Genomic DNA, 14,389 nt, shown 5'->3' on the forward strand with positions numbered 1-14,389 from the left:
TATATAATAGAATGACACTCTGTCTTGAAGTCAATCTGAGAAGTGCTTAATGAGTTTCTGTATTCTTTCTTCTCGCTTACACAGTGTTGAGTGGAGACTTCTCACCAGGACTCCAGCATCATCCTTTCCTATCCATACAGCATCCGGTGACAAGTTCTGTGATCTGCTTTCCATCCTGTCTCATAGAGAAGTGCAATCCTGGTCTCTCCAGCATGTTACCTAGGATAACTCATCAAGAATCAAAGACTTTCTTTATATTTCTCTTTGCCACACCCATGACAATTCTTCATGAATTTCTTCCTCTTCCTGTTCAATAAATGATTATCCTTGCACTTAAATATATGTCTCTGTGTCCAGAAAAAAATGTGGGGCTGAAAGTGAATGAATGAGGAGACCTCCTGAGGCCTGTATGAAGATCCTTCATTATGGCCCCAAATATACCCCGAGTTTCAAGATTTTGCCTCCCCTGCAGCAATCCCAAACCATGAGGAGTACTGCCTGCTCTTTAGCTCTCCTGCTTTAGTGCTATCTGAGGACCACAGGAGCATGACACTTGCTGCATGATTCCTCCACCCAAAATCTCTTTTCCAACAGAGACACATATTTCTAAGGCTATGCCTGCTTAACATGTGTCAGGACATGCTGAGGGGATGGGGTAGGTTGAGAGAGATTGGTAATCCCATTGGATACAGAGAAAAAGGTATCTAGCTCCCCATAGCATACTCTGGCTCCTAGATCAAGACATTAAATTGGTTCAACTCAGGAACAATAATATGGATGGAACAATAATATAATAATAATATAGGTGGAACAATATGAAAGAACCAGTATCCCAAGAGCTCGTGTCTCTAACTGCATATGTAGCAGAAGATGGCCTATTTGGCCATCATTAGGAAGAGAGGCCCCTTGGTCTTGCAAACTTTATATGCCCTAGTACCAGAGAATGCCAGAGCCAAGAAGAGGGAGTGCGTGGGTAGGGGAGAAGTGGGGCGGGTACAGGGGACTTTCACAATAACATATAAAATGTAAATTAAGTAAATACCTAATTTTAAAAAATGGGGGAAAAACCCATTTATTTTGACAACAACAACAACAAGAACAAAAAACCAAAACAACAAAAATACCCAATGAATTCATGAAATTCTTAGGAAAATGTTTGGAACTAGAAAATATCATCCTGAGGTAATTCAAGTACAAAAGAACACTCATTGATAAGTGAATATTAGCCCAGAAGCTCAAAATACCCAAGATACAATTCAAAGACCACATGAAGCTCAAGAAGTAAGACCAAAGTGTGGATACTTTGGTCCTTCATAGAAGGGGGAACAGAATACCCATAGGAGGAGTTACAGAGACAAAGTGTAGAACAGAGACTGAAAAGAAGGCCATTCAGAGACTGCCCCACCTGAGATCCATCCCAAATACAGTCACCAAAATCAGACACTACTGTGGATGCATACCAACAACTTGCTGACAGGGGCTCTAACAGTGCCTGACAAATACAGAAGTAGGTACTTGAGAGTCAACCATTGGACTGATCACAGTGTCCCCATTGGAGGAGTTAGAGAAAGGCATGAAAGTGCTGAAGGAGTTTCCAAACTCACAGGAGGAACAACAATATGAATGACCCTGTATCCCCAGAGCTCCCAGGGACTAAACCACCTACCAAAGAGTATACATGGAGGGATCCATGGCTCCAGCCCCATATGTAGCAAAGGATGGTCTTGTCAGTCACCAATGGGAGGAGAAGCCCTTGGTCCTGTGAAGGCTCTGTGCCCCAGTGTAGGGGAATGCCAGGGATAGGAAGCAGGAGTGTGTGGGTTGGTGAGCAGGGGACAGGGGAGGGGATAGGGGGTTTTCAGAGGGGAAACCAGGAAATGGGATACCATTTGAAATGTAAATAAAGAAAATATCAAATAAAGAAGAAAATACATATAAAATAAAGTACAAAAAAGGTTGTCATATGTTTGTGTGTGTGCATGCATGTATGGGCAGGTGCATGTGCAATTGTGCATGTGAATATGTAGAAGCCAGAAGCTGATGTCAACTGTATTCCTCTCTCATTCTCCACCTAGTTTTCTGAGACAGAGTCTTTCTCTTCACCAAGAGCTTATGAATGTGGCTAGACCTACTGGCAAGCAAACCCCAGAATCTCCCTGTTCCTCAGTGCTGGGATTACAGGTCTTGCATCACTAAGCTTCTTCTGTGGAAGCTGGGATCCAAAGAGAGGTCCTCAGGCTTTCATGGAAAATACTTAGCAACTCAGCTACCTCCCCAGCTCAGGTTCTTTCTGAGATGCCCCAGGCTGCCCTCAGGTGTTTCTTGCCAACATCAGTAGTACTAGGAAGCCCAACCTTATTTTACTTACAAATATGCTCCTGGTGGCCTTTCATGGTGTGATACTAAAATTTGAAGATAAACAAAGTTTACTCCATGACTTGGGAGCAACAACCTAAATCATAAATGCAGTGCTCAGTTTGAGGCTGTGGGTTTAGGAGGAAAGAGAAACAAGGAAGGGTTTACATTTTAATCTGAGACATGAGAGAGTATAAGAGGGTTGTTATTTTTCCAAGTCTCTTGGGAGTATAGATTTAGGGAGGAAGGAAAGGTCACAGTTTCAAACATTAAAGTATTCAGCTAGAATGACTGCTGTATCAAAAAAGACCCAGGGATGGGATGACAACCCAACTGGTCAAGAGCTTGCTGTGCAGTGTGAGGTCCTGAGTTTGATCCTCAGATCAATAAAGGAGTTGAGCTTGGTGGAGCACAGTAGAGCATAGTGTCCGTGATTGTAATAGCAGCACTGGGCAGATGGAGACAGGCAGATCCCTAGGGCTCAGCTTGCCAGCCGCCCAGCCCAGACTCTAGCTTATCTTACTGGCTTCCAGGCAAAGGACATACCTGATTTCCAAGTACAGTGGACAGACTCTGGGAAAGAACATGCAAGGTTGATATCAGGCTTACACACACAAGTACATATGCAAATGTTCACCAGCATGCACATGCACACACACAAACACACATACACATAAATATGCAAAGCTACACCAGTGCATACACACATATGAACACCCACACATGTGTATACATACACACACATGTGCACACACACACAGAGGCACACACAAGCACACACACACAGTCCCAATCATAATCTAATGTGCCTCAGATAGGATGGAATTAATTTCTCTTTTCCTATACACATTCATACCCTGGTTCTTTTTCCAGTGACCCCTGGGACATGACCTCAGCAGCAGTGAACAAGGTGAGAAGATACAATGACAGTTACAGTCTTTTCTCAGTTCACCCTTGGCTCTGAATCCAGGTTCTGCCTCATATATCATGGCAGATCCCCGCTTCCTGTTTGCTCTGATTCAGGGTCACATGCTTAGTAAAGGGCAGGAATGAATTTCTTTTGGCAACACAAATTCTTCTAACACTAACCTAAGCCTAAACCTAAATCTAACCCTAACCCCTAACTCTAACCCTAACCCAACCTAACTTTGTGGAAATGAGATGGGAAAAGTGAAAACATTCAAAGCCAAGGAAGAAATGTGAAACCTCAGACAGAGCAAGCCCTTTGTAAAGAAAGAAGACAGGGAGGAGGTGAGGGTTGATGCAGTAGAACTGTACAATTCTTTGTGATCTGGAAGTGGATTGCAGCTAAGAGGGTATAGATGGTTGGGGACAACTGTCGTCACAAAGGCCCAAGGATGCCACATGAGCTTGCACCTTCAGAGAGGCAAGGGCTGAGGCAGAGTGATTTTGAAGACAGATGCCCAACCTTACATGATATACAGAAAGAACACAACTGCCTGTGGGTTCTGAAGGGACAGGGCCAACCATTCTAAAGATCAAAGCAGCTGCTGACACCTTGGGACTGGCCTGACTGCTAGAACTAGGAGTTCCCACTTGAACAAACTGGCCTGATGCTCATGGTTGGCCAGAATGTCTTATCAGGAATAAATGACCTCACAAAATATCAACACTAGGCACCATCATCCTGAGATTGTAATCACAAGATCATTTCGCCATCTATAAACACGTGTGTCCTCTGATTAAAATCAGTGACAGCTACTTCTTTACCAATTGCAGAGTTAGCCTTATGTTTGTGTCCAATTATTATAAATGGGACTTATTGGGCTATTTAATCATTATGGGGGCCATTTCCCCATTGCACCCAACCTAGAGCTTCCTGAGACATCCCTAAATCCTACAGCAGGTTCCTTTCTTCATTCCTTTTATAAAGATTGTCTTATGTTTGTATGTGTGCATGCATGTGTGTGCAGGTTCATGTGCACCTATGCATGTGTATATGTAGAAGCCATATGCTGATGTCAAGTGTCTTCCTGTCTCATTCTCCCTCTAGTTTCCTGAGACAGTCTTTCTCTTCACCAAGATCTTATGAATGTGGCTAGACCTACTGGCAAGCAAACCCCAGGATCTCCCTGTTCCCCGGTGCTGGTATTACAGGACTTTCATCACTAGACTTGTTCTGTGGAATCTGGGGATCCAAAGAGAGGTCCTCAGGCTTTCCTGGAAAACACCTTAGCAACTCAGCTACCTCCCAGCTCAGGTTCTCTCTGAGATGCCCCAGGCTGCTCTCAGGTGTTTCTTTCCAACATCAGTAATACCAGTGAAAGATCCTGAGAGAGAGTGAAAAATTATCTAAGCCCCTAGACTTGTGTCCAAAATAGACCTCACTGATGGCAAAGAGTAAAAGTTTAACTTGCCCCATTGTTCTAGGATGTACTAACCATAGAATAGAAATTTAACTTGCTCCATTGTTTTAGGAAATGTTCATAGAGAATACTCTAACCGTTCCTTGAACCTGTTATGCTTGCCAAATGTTATAGCCCAATGCCATGTGATTTTGGTTTCTGCTTTTATAAACCCCTTACTCCTTGATTCAGGTTTGACTCCTCTACCCCTGCACAGGATATGAGTCATCCCCAGTGCACTGGCCTTACCTGATTGAACCTCTTGCTGTTTGCATCAAGACCGTTTTCTCATTTGTTCTTGGGCATCTCATCATCCAGGGGCTTGAGTGAGGGTCCCTCCCATTTCCGGGGACTTTCATTAGTAAACTCAACCTTATTTTATTTACAAATATGCTCATAGTGGCCTTTTATGGAGTGCTACTAAAATTAGAAGACAAACAGACTTGGGAGCAACAACCCAAACCACAAATGAAGTACTTGGTTTGGGGCTTTGTATTTGGTAGGAGACAGAAGCAAAGAAGTGTTTACATTTTAATCTGAGCTATGAGAGAGAATAAGAGAGGTTGTTATTTCTCCAAGTGTCTTGGGAGCATAGATTTAGGGAGGAAGGAAAGGTCCCAGTTTCAAACATTAAAGTATTCAGCTAGAATGACTGCTGTTTCAAAAAGGGCCCAGGGATGGGATGACAACTCAACTGGTCAAGAGCTCGCTGTGCAGTGTGAGGTCCTGAGTTTGATCCTCAGATCAACAAAGGAGTTGAGTTTGGTGGAGCACAGTAGAGCATAGTGTCTCATGATTGTAATAGCAGCACTGGGCAGATGGATACAGGCAGATCCCTAGGGCTCAGCTTGCCAGCTGCCCAGCCCAGACTCTAGCTTATCTTACTGGCTTCCAGGCAAAGGACACACCTGATTTCCAAATACAGTGGACAGACACTGAGAAAGAACACGCAAGGTTGACATCAGGCTTATACACACAAGTACATATGCGAATGTTCACCATCATGCACATGCGTGTGCACACTCGCGCGCGCGCACACACACACACACACACACACACACACAGAGGTAAATATGCAACCCTGCACCAGTGCATATACACATATGAACACCTCATATATCATGGCTGATCCCTGCTTCCTGTTTGATCTGATTCAGGGTCACATGCTTAGTAAAGGGCAGGTGTATACACACACACACACACACACACACACACATACACACACAGCCCCACTCATAATCTAATATGGCTCAGTGAGGATGGAACTAATTTCTCCTTCCCTGTACTCATTCAGAATGCTTGTTCTTTCTCCCGTGATCCAGGAGGAGAGGAGATAGTGAGTGAGGCCGTCCTCTATTCACTCCATCCTTGGCCCTGAATCCAGTCTCTGCCTTATTTATTATCTTCCACGGATGACTCCCACTTCCTGTTGGCTCCAAGTCTGTGTCCCATGCTTAGTCAAGATGAGGCATAAATTTCTTGGCAATTCAAATTCACCAAAAATGTAAAGGAAGTTTGTGTTTAACGTCCAGCCTCTCTGTGTATAGACAATGTATATAGATGGGGATTTAAGCCTAGATACTCTGGAATTTTCTACATTGTTGTCTGTGACCTGCCTAATGTCCTTCCCTGTCTCTAAGTTTGATGGTGGCCATTTCTGAGCCTTCTAAATCAACAGACTCGAGTCCAGGAGTTCTTTATCCCCTTCCCCAGAAGTCCTACCAGCCCTCAGCAGCTGCCTCATCTGCTGTTAAACCAAGTCCCTCACCGCACAGAGGTCATTTAGACTGCTTCAGTCCAGGATGCTCAAGCACAGACTCAGTCAAACTAGAGTGAGGCTGCAGGCAAGGGAGGCCTGAATCAGTGACACTCACTTCCCCTGAGCTGATGCTCCCAGGCAAACAGACAGATTAACTCCTTAAGAATTCAATCACTGTAAAGAGGTCTGATATTGTAGATCTGGAGCTATACTCTCTTGGCTACCATTAACCCCCTAAATCCTTCATTCCCTGCCTCTGTGGGTGACTCTAATAAGCTTATGACTTTTAGGTAAATCAGGCCTATAATATTTTCAACATCTGAGGCCTGTAGCAGAGTTTCCTCCACTTTGATTGCAAACCACTGCATTTTCTAAGATCCTGATGTTCCCAGCAATGCGTTTTTAAAGTCTCTTCATTTACCCTTTGTTATAATACTATGAAGACTCATAGAATTGTTGGAATATGGTATTTGAGGTAGTGTAAAATGTGTTCCTGTGCTGTGGTCACTAATATTTGCCTCTAGAATAATCTCTCTCTCTCTCTCTCTCTCTCTCTCTCTCTCTCTCTCTCTCTCCCTCTCTTTCTCTCTCTCTCTCATACACACACACACACACACACACACACACACACACCCATAGATACGCACACATGCACACATTTGTTGTTGAGGGAGTGTGTGTATGTGTGTGTGTGTGTGTGTGTGTGTGTGTGTGTGTGTGTGTGTAGGGCAGAGACATCCTTTGCAGTTCATTCTCTCCTTCCAGTGAGGGTCCTAGGGATTATACTCAGGTCATCAGGCTTGGTGGTCAGCTCCGTTCTCTGCTGGGCTATTTGGCCAGCTTCAGAATAAACTCTTATGTCGTTGGAAGTGAGAGCTGAGCTTTTGCCCCAACATTCACTTCCCACTTGACAGGATGCAGCCTACATGTTTGTTTTGGTAGGAAATGCTGAAAATAAACAATCACAAACAAAACAGTTGACTTTTTCTTTAGTCCTCTTGCTCCACAGCCTTTATCAGTGTGCAGTTTGTCTTCTAAGATACAACCAATAACCATTTGGACAAATGTTTTTGCCACCATGTAATTAAAGGCACCAGCTTTGTGGTATCTAAATTTTTGATCCCAATACCAAACTTCTAGAGAACTGATTGTCAAATTTAAGGTCTATCAATGGCTTCAGCTAGTCTGTCTCCAATACATCACACACCTCTAAACTATCTTTGGCCAACAGAACTCACAACAAACTACATGCTGCATTCACAAAGATCTTGGTCAGTCTCTGAAACACACAATAGTTTGTGTCTTATAATCATAAAGTTTTGAGATGTTAGCTAATTTCCTTAAAGATACTAAGAACAAAACTCTCACCTAAAGTTGGGGTTAACTCTCCTTAATATTCCCTCATTTTTCCTGGTAATGTAAAATTTACCAGGACATGCAAAAACAAAAGCTTGGATTTGCTGTGAACAAGCCTATGCCTGAGAGACATTTAGACTTTGGAAACTCCTTGTTTTTTTCCTCAGTATATATTAAATCCTTTCAAAGCTTCAGATTTTAATCTCATTCATTGGGAATGACACCCTTTCTGTGACCATGATTCCTCAAGGTAAGAACCAGTTGCATCTTGTTCTAGTTCAGGAAACTGTATTTGACGTGGCTATAATATATCATTACCACTAATATCGATTCGCTGTTGGATTTTGTTATCAGCACAAAATGTGAGTTTTCTTGGAGGAGGTGACAGGGGCTATTCTGGATCTTTGTTTGCATCATCTTTCTAAAAAGTCAACTCCTAGAATGTGTATGGAGAGCAATGTCACTTGTAATAAGGACCTACCATGCAGAAGAATTCAGTGTGTTGTTTGTTAACATTTTACAGTTGTGTTTGTACAATCTGGTGCAAGGCAACAGTGATCTTCTTACACTGGGACTCTGATTCAGTAGGTCAGGGATAGAGTTTGAAGCTCTGCTTTCTGAAAAAATGATTTGTCAAATAAATGAGTGGACACTGTTAGCTCTTGACAGGAATAACTCCTAAGAAGCAAATGAGGGCAACAAGTGAGCCCTGGATGTCGTCCATTCCTGGAGATTTTACTACAGATGATTTTTAAGAGAACACAAGAGAAAGGAAGACTAGGAAAATAGGAAAGTGTTCAGACAAGTTGATTGGGCATGTTAGATGTGCAGGTGGCTTTATTAGCATCCAAACACTATAATCTGAGTGAAATCAATTTAAAAGTAGCATGTTGAGGGGTGGGGGAGCAAGGAAATTTACTCAGTAAGTTTAGTGCTTGCTGCACGGGGATCCCCAGCAAGGCCTCTAATCCCAGCAGTGGGGAGAAATAGATGGAAGGATTCCTAGGGCTTGCTCAATTGAGAGGTAACAACACACTCAAGGTTGAGAGGGAAACCCTATAGAAAAGGGGAAGAGGTACAAACTGTGGCTGAGGGAATGGCTCAGTGAGTAAGATGTATAAGGATGTGTGTTTGGATCACCAGCATCCATGTAAATGCTGGGTTTTATATCTGCACCTGTAACCTCAATGAGGGAGGACATGGACAGGTGGGTGTCAGTGATGGAGGACAGGGACAGGAGAATCTCAGTGATGGAGAACACGGGCACGTGTATCTCAGTGAGGTAGAACAGGGAAAGGTGAGTCTCATTGATGGAGGACAGTGACTGGGACGGGACAGGACATGTGGATCTCTGTGATGGCGGACAGGACATGTGGATCTCAGTGATGGAGGACAGGGACTGGGACGGTTCAGGACATGTGGATCTCTGTGATGGAGGACAGGGAAAAGTGAAACCCAGGGACAACCTGGCTAGTCATTTTAACTGAACTGAACTGGTGAGCTGCAGGCTCAGTGAGAGACCCTGCCTCAGAAATTAAAGTGGACAGTAACAGAGTCTTCTTTCCTTCTTTCTTTCTTTCTTTCTTTCTTTCTTTCTTTCTTTCTTTCTTTCTTTCTTTCTTTCTTTCTTTTTACTAGATATTTTCTTTATTTACATTTAAATGTTATCCCCTTTCCCACTTTCCCCTCCAAATATCCCCTATCCCCTCCCTCCCCTGCTCCACAACCCAGCCACTCCCATTCCCAGTCCTGGAATTCCCCTATACTAGGGAATAGCACATTCACAGGACTTAGGACCTCTCCTCCAATTGATGACCAACTAGGCCAACCTCATCTACATATACAGCTAGAGCCACAGGACACACCACATGTTTTCTTTGATGGGTGGTTTAGTTCCAAGGAGCTCTGGGCTTACTGAGCAGTTCATATTGATGTTCCTCCTATGGGACATCAGACTCATTCAGCTGCTTGGGTACTTTCTCTAACTCCTTCATTGGGGACCTTGTGCTCTGTCCTATGGATGATTGTGAGCATCCACTTCTGTGTTTGCCAGATGCTGACAAAGCCCTCAGGAGACAGCTATATCAGGCTCCTGCCATCAGGCTCTTGTTGGCATCTGCCATAGTGTCTGGGTTTGGTGGTTGTTTATGGGATGGATCTCCAAGTAGGGCAGTCTCTTTATGGTCATTCCTTCAGTCTCTGCTCTGGACTTTGTCTCTGCAGTTCCTTCTATGGGTATTTTGTTTCTCTTTCTAAGGATTCTGAGCTTCTGTGCTAATATCCACTTATCAGTGAGTGCATATCTGTGGGCCTGCTGGGTGTAGGAGAAAAGGGAGAAGGGAGAGAGTGCTCATGACCTGCCAGAATTCCTGTGCTCTGGGCAGGTGGACAGAGGAGGACTGCCAGAAACTTTCCACTTGGCCCCAGGTGGGCATCTGGTTGTGTGAAGCCACTGACCCCACTCTGTGGGGGGTGGACAAGGGACAGCCCCTGATACCAGAGGCCTCGGGGTGGCACCCTTGGCCCTGGAGATATGGGATGGAGGGCAGAGGGAGAGAGGTTCTCATACAGGGGAGAGTCCTTAGTCCAAGCCTTGATAAACAGAGACAGTCTATGGTTTTAGAGCTTTATTGTAGAAAGGCAGGGGGGTCGAGTGAAAAGTAGAAAGAGAGAGAGACTGGCCATGGCCAAGAAGAGAGAAGGGGAAAGGTGAGAGAGAAGAAAGGCTAGAGTAAGAGGGAGAGAGTAAGAGGGAGAGCAAGGAAAGTAAAAGATTAAGAGAGTAAGATGGCAAGGAGAGTGAGTAAGAGGGCGAGGAGAGAGAGTAAGAGAGTGAGGAGAGAGAGTAAGAGGGCAAGGAGAGAGAGTAAGAGAGTGAGGAGAGAGAGTAAGAGGGTGAGGAGAGAGTAAGAGAGCGAGGAGAGAGAGTAAGAGGGCATGGAGAGAGAGTAAGAGAGCGAGGAGAGAGAGTAAGAGAGCGAGGAGGGGCCAAGCAGCCCTTCTTATAGTGGGCTTGTATTATCTTGCTGTTGCTAGGTGACTGGGAGGAGTCTAGCCTGAAGGTCAGAAGCTTGAGACATTGTCTATGTGACTACTAGCCACATGTTTCTCTTGTGGGGGTTGTGGAGGTGGTAATTTTGACAGGAGCCAGGGGTCCAGGAGACATGAGGGAACGCCTTTCATCCCATGTAGGTGGGAAGTACAGCATACTCCTGGCTCTTGAGGGCCAAGGGTATGCGGAAGAAAACATCTTTAAGTCAAGGACAGAATACAATTTCTGATCTGGAGGTAGAGAGCTCAACAGAGTATAAGGGTTAGGTACTGTGGGATGTATGTCCATTACTCTGTGGTTAACTTCTTGCAGATCTAGGACAAGGTGGTAGTCATTGGACTTTGGCTTTTTCACAGGCAATAATGGAGTGTTCCAGGCTGACTGGCATGGCCTGAGGACTCCCACAGCCAGGAGGTTCCAGATAAGGGGAATGATCCTCTTCCGTGCCTCTTGGGACATTAGATATTGACAGACTCACACTGGATCTGCTCCTGGCTTAAGCTCTACAAACACAGGACCAATGTTTTGCAAGTCCCATTCCTCCAGTCTCTGCCCATGCCTGGGGAAATTTTCCAGCCAGATATCTAAATCTTCTTCAGGACTAGCTGGTGATACATATAGTCTATATTCAGTTTCAGAGGCCACGTTAAATGTCAGCACCTAGATTGGATTTACATTCTGGATCATTATTAGACTTTCCCAGGGTCAAAATGAATCTGAGTGTGGGAACAAAAAAATGGAGCCCAGGGCAATGGGGGAGAAAAAAACCAACATTGCCAGAGTTCCCTATTCTCTGGTCAGTCAGGCATAGAAGGGCTTCCAGATTCTTTCCACTCAGCCCCGGGTGGGCATCCAAGCCTCTGAGGCACTCAGGGGATGGACAAGGGGCAGTCCCTGAAACCAAAATGTGCTAACCAATCTTAGGTTGGTCTATATTTATAAGATTGTTGTAGTCACTTCATTTGGTTTCTGATTGGTCTTAAAGGTATAAATATGCTCTGCATGTCTTGGTCATAGAGTGTTGCCTTGTAAGTTATTGGGTATGATTAAAAAGGTGTAACATTGGTTACAAGAAAGTTAGCTTAAAACTGTTAACTCAGGGTTTGAGTCATTTTAAACAACATGTGTCATGAACCAGCCCAGGAAAGTAGGCCTCTAAGGATACTTCTAAATTAGAATACTATTTTATGTAATTCTTATCCAAGAAACTGGACTTGTAAGAGATAAGTTTAAAACAATGTCTCTTTAATGAAGCATTAAAAGTTGCACTGTCATGCATTCATATATACAAATTGGCAGCCAAACTGTGTGTCGTGAAAATAATGGTTTTGTTATTGATTTTAAAGAAAATAGACTGCTTAGAATTGGGTTTTGCGTTCCAAATGTTATAAATACATTCTAATATTGCAAAAGAAACAAAAATTATAGTTAAAATTGCCAGTGTTCCATTGATTGCAGATTGCAGTTTGATCACAAGCTCAGGATTTTTAAGTCACCCATATATTGTAATTAGGATGATTACAAGAATAATCATCTTATGAGAGCAATAATGCAGCTCACTGCAATCATCCAGTCATACAAAGCAAAGACAGGCTTATCTGGATATATACGACTTTGTGCAGAAATTGCACTCTCATACAATCAGTTTGGCTATAGATGCCACCTTTCGGGGGACAAGAGTACAAGCAATGCTTTCACTGCATTAAGGTTATGAAGAATGTTTTAAGAATAAGTCATCTTAAGAAAGACAATCCAAAATTAGAGGCATAGACAGTCAAATTGTTCCCCTGGAATCTGTCCTCACTGCAGGAGGGGTGATCTTTGGGCCAGGCAGTGTGCTCAGATTAAGAAATGTTTACATATTTACATTTGAGTTAATGCAAAGCTCAGAGAAGCCTCAGGGTTTGAAAATAACTTGAAGAAAGCAAATTATCTTTTCTTTCTTGAATTGTCTATACCACAGTTTTTCTAGGATATAACTGAGGCTCCAAATATTGAAAAATATATTGCCTCTGAATCATTTCTGGAGCAACAACTATTCCAAAATTTTTCAAGCTCATTGTGTAAGGGCAAGGGTTTATAGTAAATTTACCTTAAGCGGAAAATAGTTAATAAAAAAACCTTACATATAATAAACAACATACACTGAAAGATTTGAAGTTCTAGCTTCTTGTATTGAATCAGAGACAAAAAAATAATAATTTTTTTTATTTTACATAATGTAAGGTATTTGCACTTGCCTTTAGCCATCTGGTTATCTCTGGTGTTAGCTGGTCTTACTGTCTTTGACTGTTGCATGTCCCTCCTGCAAGTCTGTGTGTCAGTACTCCTGGGAGACCAGTTCTCTCTGGGAGGAATTTGGGTATAGAGAACTGTGGCACAGGGTCAGCTTGGGGATGCAGACAAAAACCAGAAGTATCCTGTCCTCCACTGTTCCTTGGTTCCTATGCCCTGTTGCCTCTTGGTGGGTCCTTTTTGGCCAAGGAATTTGAGCAAAACTGATGGTCTTACCTGTGTTCATAGGTGTGTTAGCACTCCTGGGAGACTAGCTCTCTCCTGGCAGGATATGGGTACGGAGAGCTGTGGCACAGGGTGAGCCCTGGGGCCTTATTTTGTTTTGGATGGGAGACTTTTAATGACTGCTTCTACTGCGTTAGGGCTTATAGGGTTGTTTAAATACTTTAACTGACCTTGATTTAACTTTGATAAGTGGTATCTACCTTGAAAGTCATCCATTTCATTTAGATTTTTTTCAGTTTAATGGAGTACAGGCTTTGTAGGTCAGGCAGAATTATTCTATCAATTTCCACCGTGTATGTTGTAATGTCACCTTTTCAATTCTGATTTTGTTTATGTGGATAACTTCTCTTTGCCTCTTAGGTGGTTAGGCTAAGGATTTGTTTATCTTGTTGAATTTTTCAAAGAACCAGCTCTTGGTTTCCTTGATTTTTGTATTCTTTCCTTTGTTTCTAACTTATTGATTTCAACCCTGTTTGATAATCTCCTACCAACTACTCCCCTTCAGTATGCTTGCTTCTCCTTTTTCCCTGGAGCTCTCAGGTATACGTTTACATTGCTAGCATGAGAATTCATTTCTTTATTTCTTCCTTGACTCAATGATCATTGAGTAGAGAATTATTCAGTTTCCATGACTTTGTGGACTTTCTGTTGTTTCTGTTGTTGAAGTCTAGATTTAATGCATGATAGACTGATAGGATACTAGGAGTTATTTCAATGTTCTTGTATCTGTTGAGATACAAGACCAACTACTTTGTGACCAACTATGTGGTCAGTTTTGGAAAGGATTCCATGAGATGCCAAGAAGAAGGTATATTCTTTTGTGTTTGGGTGAGATGTTCTCTAGATATGTGTTAGGTCCATTTGATTCATAACTTCTGTTAGTTTCATTATTTCTCTGTTTACTTTTTATCTCTTTTGTATCTATTTATTTTATGTATATGAGTACACTGTAGCTGTTTTAGACACACCAGTAGTGGGCAT

This window comes from Mus pahari, unplaced genomic scaffold (assembly GCF_900095145.1).
Source record: "Mus pahari unplaced genomic scaffold, PAHARI_EIJ_v1.1 scaffold_9109_1, whole genome shotgun sequence".
Classification (NCBI taxonomy): Eukaryota; Metazoa; Chordata; class Mammalia; order Rodentia; family Muridae; genus Mus; species Mus pahari.